General features: G+C 51.0%; 1 protein-coding gene across 3 annotated transcripts in view; it reads right to left on the bottom strand.

Moving 5' to 3' along the window:
* Window positions 1-14386, bottom strand: part of LOC146809428 (kinesin-like protein KIF18B) — a 332980-nt gene that overhangs the window by 166959 nt on the left and 151635 nt on the right. The window lies entirely within an intron of this gene.

Raw genomic sequence — 14386 nt, 5'->3', positions numbered from 1 at the left:
AATCCGGAGTTGCGACCGAAGGAGCTCAACACATCCACCAATACAATGAGCGATTTACGCGGAGATGCAAGATACAAGAGGATATCGTCCGCATATAGGGAAACACGATCCTCGCATTCCGGCGTCCATCTAAGGCCACGTATCGAGGGGTGCCACCGCAACCATTCCGCAAGGGGCTCCAAGCAAAGCGCAAAGAGAAGAGGTGACAGTGGGCATCCCTGTCGGGTGCCCCTACCCAAAACAAAGGGAGCCGACACCCGTCCGTTGACCACCACCTGTGCCAGTGGGATGTCATAAAGCAATTTCACCCAGCCGATAAACCCCGGGCCAAACTCAAACTTCGCCAACGCCGCCCAGATGTATGGCCATTCCAAGGTGTCGAACGCCATGGTAGCGTCCAAGGACGCCAAGATGGCCGGCTCACGAATGAAGGGGGCGCGAGCAAGGACGCCATGCAGTCGCCGCAGGTTCAAAGCGGTATTGCGATGGGGTATAAAACCGGATTGATCCTGATGAATCAGGTCGCCCACCACCTGGATCAGACGATTGGCCAGTACCTTGGCGAGGATTTTGGGCTCCGCGTTTAACAAAGAGATAGGCCTGTAAGAAGTACACCGATCCCGTGGCTTCCCTTCCTTATGGATAACAACAATAGTAGCAAGACGTTGGTCAGAAGGGAGGGAGCCCGCCGCCTGAGCCTCAAGGAACATGTCCCGGAGATACGGGGCAATCGCATCTGGGCGCAGCTTATACAATTCGATGGGAAGGCCATTAGGACCCATGGCCTTACCCGAGGCAATGGAGCGAATGGCCAAAGCAATCTCATCTGGCGATAGGGCCGCATCCATCAATACTTTATCCTCATCCGATAGGTAAGGCAGAGTAATATCTCGAAGCAGCAGTCGAGAGTCTTCCTCCGAGCGCTCTGAGACCGGAGAGTAGACCCCGTGAAAATACTCCGCAAAGCAATCAACAATGTCACCGGGGTCCGTCACACGCACACCATCCACCCTCTCAATCTCCGGCACCACTCGACTCGCTCTCTCCTTCTTATCCAACCAGGCAATCAACTTCCCTGCCTTATCACCCATATCGTACAATCGCCCCGGTTGCTCCCTGCCCATACTCCTAGCAGATTCAGTCACCAGCGCCTTATAGTCGGCCTGCTTAAGCTCCAGCACATGCAATCTGTCATCCGTAACACCTTGCTCCAATTCACTCTCCAACTCGGTGATCTCATTTTCTAGCCGAACAACCTCCTGCGCCTCGCATTTTTTGGTGTGGGAAATGAGAGATAGGGCCTGGCCCCGGATCACCGTCTTAAAGGCCTCCCAAAGGGAGACGGCGGAAGACACCGACCCCACGTTATCATTAAAATAGTGTTCCAAAGACTTAACTAGGTCTGCACGGATCGTGGGGTTTCGTAGGTACCAGGGGTTGACCGGCGCCACCCTCCCCTCCGCCCCCAAGGCGATATCTAGGTGTAGCAAAAGAGGGGAGTGATTAGATATACCACGTGCCAAGTGTCGCACTTCCCCGATCATCCCAGCTTGGGCCGCAGGCACTAACATATAGTCAAGCCTCGAAAGACTACCGTGGGCCCCAGAGTGGAAGGTATATTGCGCCTCTCCAGGGTGTTTCAACCGCCAGCAGTCTATCAATCCCAGGGTATCCAGAAAGCCCCCCAGCCAGTTCTGGGCCCGAGGGAGGTCCCTAGGGGGGTGTCGATCTTCAACTCCGGAAACCACTGCGTTAAAATCCCCCCCCCCCCCCCCCCCAAGACCAAAACCCCCCCCGGAAGCCCAAGTAGCAGGCGCCCCAAATCAGCAAAGGTGGCCGTCTGCAGGCCCGGCGGCACGTAGACCGCGACCAGCTAAATCAATCTACCCTCCCACCTCCCCACCAGCGCAGTGTAGCGCCCTCTGTCGTCGTGGAGCACCTCATCCACCACCAGCGGGAGAGAGGTCCTGACCAAGATGCCCACTCCCCTCGAGCCAGAGGTGAAACCAGAATGGGCCAGGAGGCGATATCCTCGTCTGTTCATGGCATGAAAAGAGTTCCCTATGAGGTGCGTTTCCTGCAAGAACACAATGTCAGGCGAAATACGTTTCAAGAACTGCAGGACTACCCCCCGCTTTATCCTGTCCCCCAGCCCATTCACATTCCAGGAAAGAAGTCTCAGTCCCCTACCCCCCCATCCCCCTCAGCACAAAATATCCCCCTCCCGGGGAGCACAATCATAATAGCACAGCAAAAAATATTACCCCGCCTTGTGGAACAAACAAACCCCAACCCCCCCCCCCCCATCAACCCCAACAAAACTCCCCCCTCCCTGCACCCCTGCGTGAGCCCGAACAGCCCCCCCAACATGCAGTGTGCCTGTCGCCCCAATAGGAAGAAAGGACAAGAAAAAACCCCAGAAGGAGGAAAGGGCCCCAGCAAGCCCCCCGCAACCTCCAAATACCACGGGGCAAATCGTTACAAACTGGAGTCCAGTGCAGCCACAGGTGCAAAACATTACCAATACAGTCCATCACCAGGATCACAGTTCCATTTCTACTTCGTCAAACCCTCTCCGCTCTCCGCCATCCGGCCCTCCCGATCTCGACTCTTGGGCAGGACATCCAGCCACTCTCCCACCGCCTCCGGCCGGTCGAAGAAGTGGGAGCGACCATCCAACTCGACCCGCAGCCTAGCCGGGAACAGCATCGCATACTTGAACTCCATGTCTCTCAAGCGCCGTTTGATGGCCGAGAATCCCATCCGTTGCTTTTGAACCGCTTGTGTAAAGTCTGGGTAAAAGCTAACATTAGAGTTCTCAAATCGTAATGGCCCAGCCACCCTCGACGCCTGCAGGATAGCGTCTCTATCCCGAAAATTAAAAAGTCGGGCAATGATAGGCGGCGGGGGGGCACCCACCTTGGGCGCACCCCCGGGATCCTGTGGGCCCGTTCCACAGCGAAGAACTTGCTCAGCCCTTTGGGTGCTAGATGAGTCACCACTAGATCCTCCACAAAGAGATCCACAGCAGACTCCTCCGACCGTTCGGGCACGCCGATAATGCGAACGTTGTTCCGTCTGGCCCTGCCTTCGGAGTCCTCAAGGCGACGCTCGGTCAGGTCACTGGCGAGCTGCAACCTCCGCACCGTCGTCTGCAAGGCGGCCACGTCTACCGTTAGGCTCGACGCTGCTTGGGTCAATGAGTCGACCCGGTCATTGGTTTTCGACAGGTCCGCCTTGACCAAGGCGACATCAATCAGCACCGAGTCCAATTTGTTGGCCAGAGTATCCAATTGCTGTTTCACAGTCACCTTCATCTCCTCAATGGCCCCCATGACATCCAACAGGGTCAATTCGGATGATGCGCCGGAGGCCTCCTTGGGCGGCTCAGGCGATTTACGCGATACACCAGGGGATCCCTTTGGCTGTGCATAGCGGTCCATATTGTTGGCCTGGGAATAAGCTCCCCTCCGGGTAGATTTGGGTTTCAATTTGTCGCCGTCCACTCTCGTCGTCATCGTCAGCAATCAGCAAAGTCAGCACCCTCCAGCACCCGGAAGAAGGCCAGGAGATCCGGGCCGCCAACTGAAAGAGGCCTGTTTACAGTTCAAGACTAGGCCTTGCACTCCGTACCCTGCGCAGCTCTCCCAGTGTCCCACGCATCAGTCTCGGTAGCTCAACTCGAAACCGAAAGTGAAAGCACGGGGTCCGGGGCAGGCCCAGCCTGGCATGCCGCTGTTCAATTCGCAGCCGGGCACCTCACCAACCCGAGGTCGGCACCAAGGCCGGAGAAGGCCGCAAACTGCAGATCGCCAAAAAACACGATCCCGGAGTCCAATTTCGATTTGGAAAACGAGTGGCACCTTAGCGCAAGATCATAAACAAAAGCCCATCGAAAAAATCAGGATTATAACAGGATAGACGTGGGAGGTTGCGGAGGCCCTCGGGAGCCACAAGCCTACGCGGCCATCTTGGTAGCGCGCTAGGCTTCTCCGGCGGTTCACTCTTAATTTATCATTTTCCATTGACATGGATTTATAGAACATATGCTTAGGGCTTTAGATTTGAAGATAGCCTTTTCCAGAGGTATGAGCAGTGTGCACACAGGTTCTATGCCGCTGTTATGCAAAAATCTTGGAGAAAACTGCTTGCAAGATTAAGGTCATGTGAAACAAACCTTAGTATCCTACATAATCAAAGACATCAGACCCTTTTGAAAAAGACAGTACTCATACTGAGCATGAAAATCTTCTCAGTAATGTTTCTTTTGTTACAATTTTAGGGTGCATAAAAGACAACGGGCAGCTTTTTCTCCATTTATAACTCTAAAAACCAACTTTAGGCACCAGCACAAGAGAGACCTACAGAAATGATCTGCTTGTCTGTAGTGCCCAGTAAAGCAATGATTATTTTTCTTTCAAAGGGAAGATTTGAGCCATATCTCAACCGAGGACTCCCTCGCTTGGTATATGGTGAAAGAAATCAGTCAAAGACTTAGGGAAAAGTAGGGGTGTTTGAGGACATTCTTAGTCCTCAGGCCAATCCACGCTAAGGATGGGGGGGGGGGGGGGGGGGGGAACACGAGTATAATTGATGTGGAAGGGCTAAAATATTTTATTTTTATCATGTCTTAGCTATTAATGCGTGAAAGACATCCAGAATACTTAACTGACTGATTTAAAGCACATTAATCGATTAAATTAAATGTTGTAGAACAATGGCTAGGTCCAAAATCAATGAGCTCATGTACTGGATTCACTAATCTACTGTATCTCTTCTGAGGGTAATCTTGCAGGGCAATCAAAATACAATCAATCTTATAAACTGACTAGTTATCAAGGAGATCTTACAATGAATCTACCACAGAGGAGAAATTACACTGGTTCTACTATTATTAAGGTGATCTTAGGACTTATCCTATAGGAGTAGGACCAAGAGTGATTTGCAATAGGGCTTTTTTTTTCTGGGGATGTACAAGAGGCAAAAAATTGACCAAGAATAATTATCGATGGTTGAGACAAATTCAAGCATTCCACGTTTTTGTTTTCTATCTACAGGGACCATCATCATGGAGATCTTATATTGGCTCTAAGATCAAAGCAACAGATGGCTTCTTCGTCACGGAGAGCCTAGTCTGCATCCATCACAGAGATGATAATATACAGCATCTGTCATTAAGGTGATTTTATACTGAATCTACCCTCATGAAGGTTATATCTTGTTTCAACCATCAAAGATTTTATATTTAAATTTTCATAAAAATGTAATGTGCCATCAAGCTCATCATCTTACAATACACACACTTTTTTAGTCTCTTTTCTATCAGGCTGATCTAACAGAGCCTTCAACCTTACAATTGATCATCAGCACTATTACAGTAAAAGGCAGTCATACCGGTGAGACAAACATTTCAATATTGTAGTTGTCTTTCTGGGAGTAGCACATCTGGGGACACAATGACTTTTCCAGGATGCAGATACAGCAAGCCAGGAGATTCACATCAACTAGATAGAACTTCATTCATCTACATGCTTCCTGACTATTAAGAAAAACGCTTAAATAGGATTTTGACATAAATAGTCCAGACACCACCTAAATGCTTTTGTTATCCTACCATATAACTCCAAGAGAAGGCATAAGTGAATTAACAGTGGGACAGACCAAAGCAAGAGCTATGGACATCACTGCTGTTAATACAAGACTGAGACATTTGCTGTGGGCAAGGATGACAACTGGCTTCAAATAAATAAAATCTCTACTGATATGAGATTTTATTGAACAAGCTGACAATGTGTACCCATTAATATACATTTGGCAGGTACCAAGAAGAAAAAGTTACTTACCTTCTGTAATACTATTTGCAGTGAATCCATAATCTTCCTGCAGATTCCTCACCTTATCAATACTTCTTCCAGGCTTCAGACTGGTCCTGAAAAAGTTTTCTCCTAGCAATGACTGTCCAGCACCTCAAGGCAGCGCCACTCGCCACCAGCCACAACACTGCCTCTGAATGTCATTGGAGTATCTCAGCCACCAACCGGTGCACTGCTGCAAGTTCCTGAGATTTTTTCCACCCTTCATCAAGGAGTGCCATGGCAGTGACAAATATGGAACATAACATGTTTACATTTCTTGGGATTTTCTTTGTCACAGAACTAGCTTATTGTTAAGAGACACTGAGGAATCTACAGGAACATTTTATATCCACCAGGAACATAATTTCTGGTAAGTAACTTTTTCTTCTGTAGGATACGCCTTCCCACACATTCTTCACTTTATGAATGAGGCCCAAAGACAACCCCTAATGGCGGGTGTGACCCAGTAATGGCAGTTAGCCAAGGAAGTCAGGCAAGTACTCATCACTGAATGCCTCAGAGGTGAGGCAGCAATGCTTTGCAAAAATATCTAAGAACAACAACATAGCTGCCAGGCAGATATCTGCAACCACAGTGCCACTGCAAAGGACCATGGAAGCAGCCATGACCCTATAGTAATGAGTAAAAATACCATCTGGAAACTCTTACTTGGCCAGGGCATAGCAGATCTAGATTTAAAGAATGACCTGATGAATAGTGCACTTAGTCACCGCTGGCCCTTTTATCTCGAGTAAAGCACATAAAAAGCTGGTCATCAGCTCTGTTGTGCTATTTTCAGTTGATGTAGTATGGCCCGTACACCTGGGATCCAGCATATGGAGTAGTATCTTTTCTGTAACTCCAGTTCTGTAGTAGGGGTATCTCTGTTATAGTCACAATCTAGTGAATAGTCCCGCCCATGTGCGTGGACCCCGGAGCAATAAAAAATAATCTCTAAAAGGTGACAAATCATGCAGACCTGCATACACCTTTAAGAGAGAATTTAATTTAAAGACAGATAATGCAGCCTATACCCACAGGCTACACTGTCCAGTACTTCAACTAGAATTCCACCAACAACCACAAACAGCACTGCCTGTCTAGTTTTTTTCCCCATAGGAAAAAACCCTGCCTCTACCAGCAAAAGACACTGGAATGATAGAGAGGAAGGAGTGGACAGACAAGCCCCATAGGCTGCCATTATGTGGCTTAAAACAGGATACTGTGCCTTTAAGAAAACTTTCCAGGTTTCCAGAACTTTCCCCAGTATCCCAGAATGCCCAGCATGTCCCATTTACTTTCAGTTCTTTTTGAAGGCGTAGCACGCCAGACTTGTAGCATTCTACCTATGAATAAGTATCTCTCCACCGGGGAGGAGGGCGGGCGCTTATGACTATAACAGAGATACCCCTACTACAGAACTGGAGTTACAGAAAAGAAACTACTCCTTCTGTAGTAGGGGATCTCTGTGTATAGTCATAATCTAGTGAATAGAATGGCAAGCCCATCCCCACACAACAAAAGCGGGGGAGAACACACAAGACACTACCACTACTGTGCGAACAAATTTCGCAGCGAAGCCTGCCCAACCTGAGCATCTGCCCTGGCATCCGTGTCCAGACAGTAATGCGCAGCAAAGGTATGGACCGACTTCCAAGTGGCCGCCTTGCAGATTTCCGCAATCGGAACATTACGCAGCAAAGCCGTCGTGGCAGCTTTGCCCCTGGTGGAATGAGCCTTAGGTTTACCCCCTAAGGTCTTATTAGCCTTTTGATAACACAATTGTATGCAGGACACAATCCACCAAGAAATGGACTGCTTAGAGGTCGCAAGACCAGTCCTGACTGAGCCATAATTAACAAACAATTGGTCAGACCCACGAATATCCTTGGTCTTATCCAGATAAAATTTCAACACCCTCCGAACATCCAGGGAATGGAGAGACCTTTCCGCTGGTGAAGAGGGATTCTGAAAGAACGTAGGTAAAGTTATGGTCTGGTTGACATGAAAATCAGAGATAACCTTAGGAAGAAATTTAGGGTGAGTACGCATCACAACCTTAGCAGTATGAAATACAGTATAAGGTTCTTGACAACATAATGCCTGAAGTTCACTCACCCTGCGGGCCGATGTAATGGCCACTAGGAACGCCGCCTTCCAGGATAGGTGCTGCAATGAAGCCTTGTGAATGGGTTCAAAAGGCTCCTTCATCATTCTGGACAGCACCACATTCAAGTCCCAGGAAGGCGAGGGAAGTCTGACGGGAGGAAACACTTTCTTCAAGCCTTCCAAAAAATCCTTGACCACAGGGATCTGAAAGAAGGAAGTCTGTGAAGGGCATTTCCTGTAAGCAGTCAAAGCAGCCAGATGAACCTTAATGGAATGGAAATTAAGGCCAGACTGCGCCAGATGTAAAAGGTACGGAAGGATGACATCTTCCTTACATGTTGTCGGATCAAAGTTCTTGGACTTACACCAGATACAGAACCTCTTCCACTTGTAAGCATAGGATGTCCTAGTGGAAGGTCGCTTAGACTCCTTCAGAATGTCCATACAATCGTCTGGTAGATTCAGATGGCCATATTGCACTATTTCAGGAGCCATGCCGCCAAACTCAAAGACGAGAGGTTGGGGTGCACCATCCGCCCCCCGAACTTCGTGAGAAGGTCCGGCCTGCACGGCAACCGCATGTGAGGAAGGAGAGACCGGTGAAGCAGGTCCGTGAACCACCACTGTCTGGGCCACTCCGGGGCGATCAGGATCATCCACGCCCTGGACTGGGACAGCTTGATGAGCACTACCGGAATCAGGGGAATGGGTGGAAAAGCGTACAGAAAGCTGTTCGACCAATCGATCCATAGCGCATTCCCCAGCGTCCCCCGCTGGTAGTACCTGGATGCGAAGTCTCGGCATTTGCCGTTTTCGGCGGTGGCGAACAGATCTACGTCTGGAGTCCCCCACCTTGCGAAGACTTCTCCTAGTACTTCGTCGTTTATGACCCATTCGTGGTTTTCCTGAATCAGCCTGCTCAAGGCGTCCGCCTGAGCATTCTGCACTCCTGGCAGATGCGTGGCCGTAATCGTCAGTCCTCTGGCCAGCAGCCAGCGCCAGATCGCCTGCGCCTCCTGCGACAGAGTGCGCGATCTCGACCCCCCCTGCTTGTTGAGATAATACATCGTGGTTGTATTGTCCGTCTGTATCAGCAGCGAGTTGGTCTGGAAGGACGGAAGGAAGGCCTTCAGTGCCAGGAAGACAGATCTGAGTTCCAGGAAATTGATGTGGTACGTCGATTCCAAAGCAGACCACTTTCCCTGAATCTGCAAGTCCCCGGAATGCGCTCCCCAGCCCTGGAGAGACGCATCCATCACGACACTCGTCGTGGGAATGTCCTTGTGGAAGGGAACCCCCTTGAGGAGGTTTTCCGCCGAACACCACCACTTCAGAGACTGAAGAGCATGCAGCGACAGACGTATCTTGTCGTCCCAAGAGCCTGTCCTCTGATCCCACTTATCCTCCAAACACTCCTGCAGTGGTCTCATGTGTAGCCGAGCGTGAGGAAGATACAGGAGGCCATCGATCCCAGTAGAGAAGACACCTTCCTCACTGTCGTCGATGGAGCAGGCCTGAGGTCCTGAGCCTTCCGAAGGAGTGATAACCGTCTCTCCTCCGAAGGAGACACGCTTGCTGACCGCGTATCGATGGAGGCCCCCAGGTACTGTATGCACTGGACATGTTGACGTGTAACCCCAGCTTGTGCAAGAGCTCGCACGTCCATCGGAAGTGTTCTTGCGCTTCCGCGAAGGATGATGCCTTGATCAGCTAATCGTCCAGATACGGGTAGACAAACACCTTGTTCCTCCGCAGGTGTGCCGCCACCACCGCCATGCACTTCGAAAAGGTCCTGGGCGCAGATTTTAGCCCGAATGGCAGTACTGTGTATTGATAGTGATTGGCGCCGACTTGGAATCGCAGGAACTTCCTGTGCTTCCTCGCTATGGGCACATGGAAGTACGCATCCTGTAGATCTATGGCACAGAGCCAGTCTCCCCGTTGCAGCTGAGGGTAAATCTGGTGCAACGAAAGCATGCGGAACTTCTCTCTGCGAATCCATTTGTTTGCCTGTCGCAAATCCAGAATGGGCCTGAACTCGTTCTTGTCCTTCTTGCGAACGAGGAAGAACCGAGAGTACAGACCTCTTCCCCTTTGAGACAGAGGTACCTCTTCTACCACCTTTTTTCTCAACAAGATGTCTGCCTCCGCCTGGAGCTCTCTCAGCTGGAATCGAGAGCTGACCGGCGGAATCGCTGGAGGCGGGCTGGTAAACCGAAGACTGTATCCATTGCAAACAATATTCAGCACCCACTTGTCCTGAGTAATTTTTCTCCACTCTGCCGGAAAAAATTGAATGCTTCCCCCCACTGGAGTGGGTAACGGTTGAGGGGGAAGTAGCCGCTCAGGGCCGAGACCCGGCCGGGCCCTTGGTCGTGGTAGTAGCCTGCTGGCCTCCTCTACCCCTCTGGCGCTTCTGGAAGGGCTTGCGGAACTGCTGCTGTTGTTGCTGCTGCTGTCCCGAGCCCTGCCCACGCCCTCTGCCCGAAGACCCGAACCTCCTCTGTAACGGGCGCTTCTTCTTTTCGGCCTTTTCCAACCCGACGGCCGTCAGGGTTTCCGCCTCCGCCTTCATGCGGGCCATCTTATCGTCCGCATGCTTCCCGAACAGGGTTTCCCCCGAGAAGGGCAGGTTGGCCACTCGTTGCTGCGCCTCTGGCTTGAGGGACGTCAGGCGCAACCACGAATGACGCCGCTGGTGGACGCCATGACAGTAGGCGTGGGCGGCCAATAAGGACACATCCGCCGCTGCGCTGATCACTTGATTAGAAACCAGCATGCCTTTGCGCACGGTCTCCAAGAAGTCCTCCTTCTTGTCCCGTGGCAGTAGGTCCGCATATTGCTGCAGGGACTCCCACAGGGCCCGATCGTAACGGCCCAACAAAGCCCCTGCACTCGCCGCCTTCATGGTGGTGGCGGCGGTCCCACACACCTTCCTGCCCGCAGAATCCAGCCAGCGGCTTTCTTTGTCAGGCGGAACCGTGGATGACGGGGCGGTCGCATGCTGTTTTCTTGCCGCCGTCACGATCACCGAATCCGGCTTCGGGTCCACTCTCAAAAAGGAAGGATCCGACTCCGGGGCCCTATACTTTTTCATGAGCCTGGAGGGAGCGGCCTTCGTCGTCGCGGGAGTGAGGAACAGCTCCAACGCGGGTTCCACCAGTCCTGGTACAAGAGGCAGTAGGGGGCAAGACAGGTGTTTCTTATGAAGCGTCTCGAATATCACGGACGTCGTGGGTGTTGGAACCGTCACCGTGATACCCAACTTTGCAGCCCCTCGCAACAGCACCTCTTGGAAAGAGACCAAGTCGTCCACCGGAGACACCCTAGTCCCCGGGGAGTCCGACAGCGTTGGGGAAAGGTCCCTGTCCGAGGAGCGCGTGTGCGACCTGGACCTATACCTCCTACGGCGTAGTCTTGAGTCCGACGAGAACCGTCCACGGCTCCGTGACCTTCTCCTCCTGTGAGAGCGGGAGCGCGACCTCTTCGGCTTCGGCCTGTCCGCCGGTCTAGCCGGTCCAGGCGACCGCGGGCATCGTGGCTTCGGGGTCCCCTGCGGCGGAGTCGGGTACCTTGGAAGGGAAACCGACCGCGGGGGAACCGGCGGCGGTCCCACAGGAGTGCGTGGAAGCGGCTGAGGTGGGAGCGGCGGAGGCAGCGTCCGCGGCTGCGGAGGCGGTGGTGGAGGTGGCGGCGGTGGAGGCGGTGGAGGTGGCGGCGGTGGAGGCGTTGGTGGAGGTGGTGGAGGAGGAGTCGGCGTATACACCACCGAGTACACCGATTCCGGTGACTCTCTTCCGCGACGTCGATCTTCTCCTCGACGGCGATCTTCTCCTCGACGGCGATCTTCTCCTCGACGGCGACCTGTGCCTCGACGGCGACCTGTGCCTCGACGGCGACCTGTGCCTCGACGGCGACCTTCGCCTCGACGGCGACCTCGAGCGTCTCGACGTCGATCTCCTCTTCGGCGACGTCGACAGTCTCCTCTTCATCGACGGCGAACGGCGATCCCTCGACGGCGAATGCCGACGCCGGGTCCGATCTCGACGCCGACCGCTGGACGGCGCCGATGTAGTCGACGGCGGCCTATTCAGGTCCCTCGACGGCGATCGTCGACGCCGCTTCTCCCCAGAGCCCTGGGGAGACGGCGAACAGACGGTGGTCATCCTCCTCGACGTCGCCGTCGACGCCCTCGACTTCGACGGGGAGTGGGAGCGCTTACTAGCCGGAAAAAAGAACTGAAAGTAAATGGGACCTGCTGGGCATTCTGGGATACTGGGGAAAGTTCTGGAAACCTGGAAAGTGTTCTTAAAGGCACAGTATCCTGTTTTAAGCCACATAATGGCAGCCTATGGGGCTTGTCTGTCCACTCCTTCCTCTCTATCATTCCAGTGTCTTTTGCTGGTAGAGGCAGGGTTTTTTCCTATGGGGAGAAAAACTAGACAGGCAGTGCTGTTTGTGGTTGTTGGTGGAATTCTAGTTGAAGTACTGGACAGTGTAGCCTGTGGGTATAGGCTGCATTATCGGTCTTTAAATTAAATTCTCTCTTAAAGGTGTATGCAGGTCTGCATGATTTGTCACCTTTTAGAGATTATTTTTTATTGCTCCGGGGTCCACGCACATGGGCGGGACTATTCACTAGATTAGGACTATACACAGAGATCCCCTACTACAGAAACAGACATTTCTCTTTCTTGGTTGGATGTGGTAGAGGGAAGAAAGATGGACGATTAATATTCTGAGCTTAATGAAACGTGAAACCACCTTGGGTAAGATGGGCAGGTGAGAAGAACCAACTTATTAGATTAGAAAACTGTGAAGGGAGGACGGAATGATAGAGTCCTTAAGTTCTACAAGCCAAAGAGTATAAGTAATAACCACCAATACAATGTTTTTCAAAGTAAGGAGTCAAACTAGACAACTATGCAGCGGCTTGAATGGAGATGCCATGAAACAAGTCAAGAAAGTTCAGATCTCACCAAAGATCAATGAACTGAGTGGGATAGAACAAGTAACGAAAACCTTTCAGAAAACAAGCTACTTGCAGCAATCTAAACAAGGAAGATTGATTGGGTAGACACATGAAAGTAGACATGATTGCCAAATAGCTCTTACCTGTAGCCTCAGCCAGGCCTTGGTGAGCAAGGAATAGTGCAAAATCGTAAGAAGTCTAACAGGTGTAATTTAAAGGGGTGGATGCCTTCTGACTCGCACCACTGCACAAACGTAGATCACCAACATGTGTAGATGATTTAGTCTTCCTGGGCAATAACATAACATCTGCAACTTCTCCCGGAAGGCAAAACAACTAACTGACATAGCTCAATCTCCACTCTCTATGCACACATCACCCACAATTCCACCTATTGATGCTTATTCAGAACTCTAACTGCAGCACTTAAACTTTGTTAGGTACAAGGGAATGCAGTACTCTGAAATAAAAAGATGAAAAAAGAACAATTGATGGACAGAATGGAGAACAATGTCATACATTCACCCCAGTACAGACATCTGGGCCTAAATCCATCATTTTTTGCTCACCATGGCATTCCAGTTTGGACCCAGCCATATGCAAATCAGTTTTGATCCTGTGCCCAATGGGAACAGTCCAGCCCGAACTGCAAGGCCCTCCCTGGACTGGAAACAAGCATGCTAGGACCCATTTTGGGCTTTCAGCCATCATCAGCCAGGATAGCTTGACTCCAGTACACCCGGCTTGGCAATTCGGTCTGTATTGTTCCAATGGGGCACAGGGTCAAGACTGCATATGGCTGGGTCCAAACTGGGGTGACGCAGTGGGCAAAAGAACAATGGATTTAACCCAGCTCTCTTGACTGGGGGAGAATGTTTGAATCATTCCGCATTCTGTCCATCATTTGTTGCAGTTACACTAAAATAAAAAGAGGCAGAAATCTCCTCTCTGCTGGTTCCCAGGCTCTGTCTACCCCTCCAATAGACATACTCTTACTTTGCAAAGAAAGAAGGTGCGGGTGGGAGGATGTAGAAGCAACAATAGGGGTTGCAGACTCTAAACAATGAGAAGAACAAACAATGTCACTAAATCAAAGCAGAATGTCTGAGAAATTGCAAAAAGAAAGAAAATCGGTCCAGTGATAAGCTCTGGGTGTGGAGATTAGAGAGGCTATCACAAAGTATTCAAACATGCTAGGAAAGAACCAGAGGAGGATGTGGATGATGACTGCTGAACTCATCAATTCTTGAAATAAATCATCAATCAGTCATAGTAAAATGCACCTAATTCATCAGAGGACCAGAGGACGGTGTTGGGGATAGAGAGTTGGGATGGACCTTTTAAACGTGATACAATCTCAGCCAAGGACCCTTTCTATTGAATACGAATCTTAAACAGCAGCAAAAACTGCCCTAGTGCAGGTGGGGAGTGTGACGGACTGAATGCGTAG

This window comes from Triturus cristatus, chromosome 7 (assembly GCF_964204655.1).
Source record: "Triturus cristatus chromosome 7, aTriCri1.1, whole genome shotgun sequence".
NCBI lineage: Eukaryota > Metazoa > Chordata > Amphibia > Caudata > Salamandridae > Triturus > Triturus cristatus.
The sequence above is the reverse complement of the archived record's forward strand: the minus strand, read 5'-3'. Positions and strand labels throughout refer to the sequence as shown.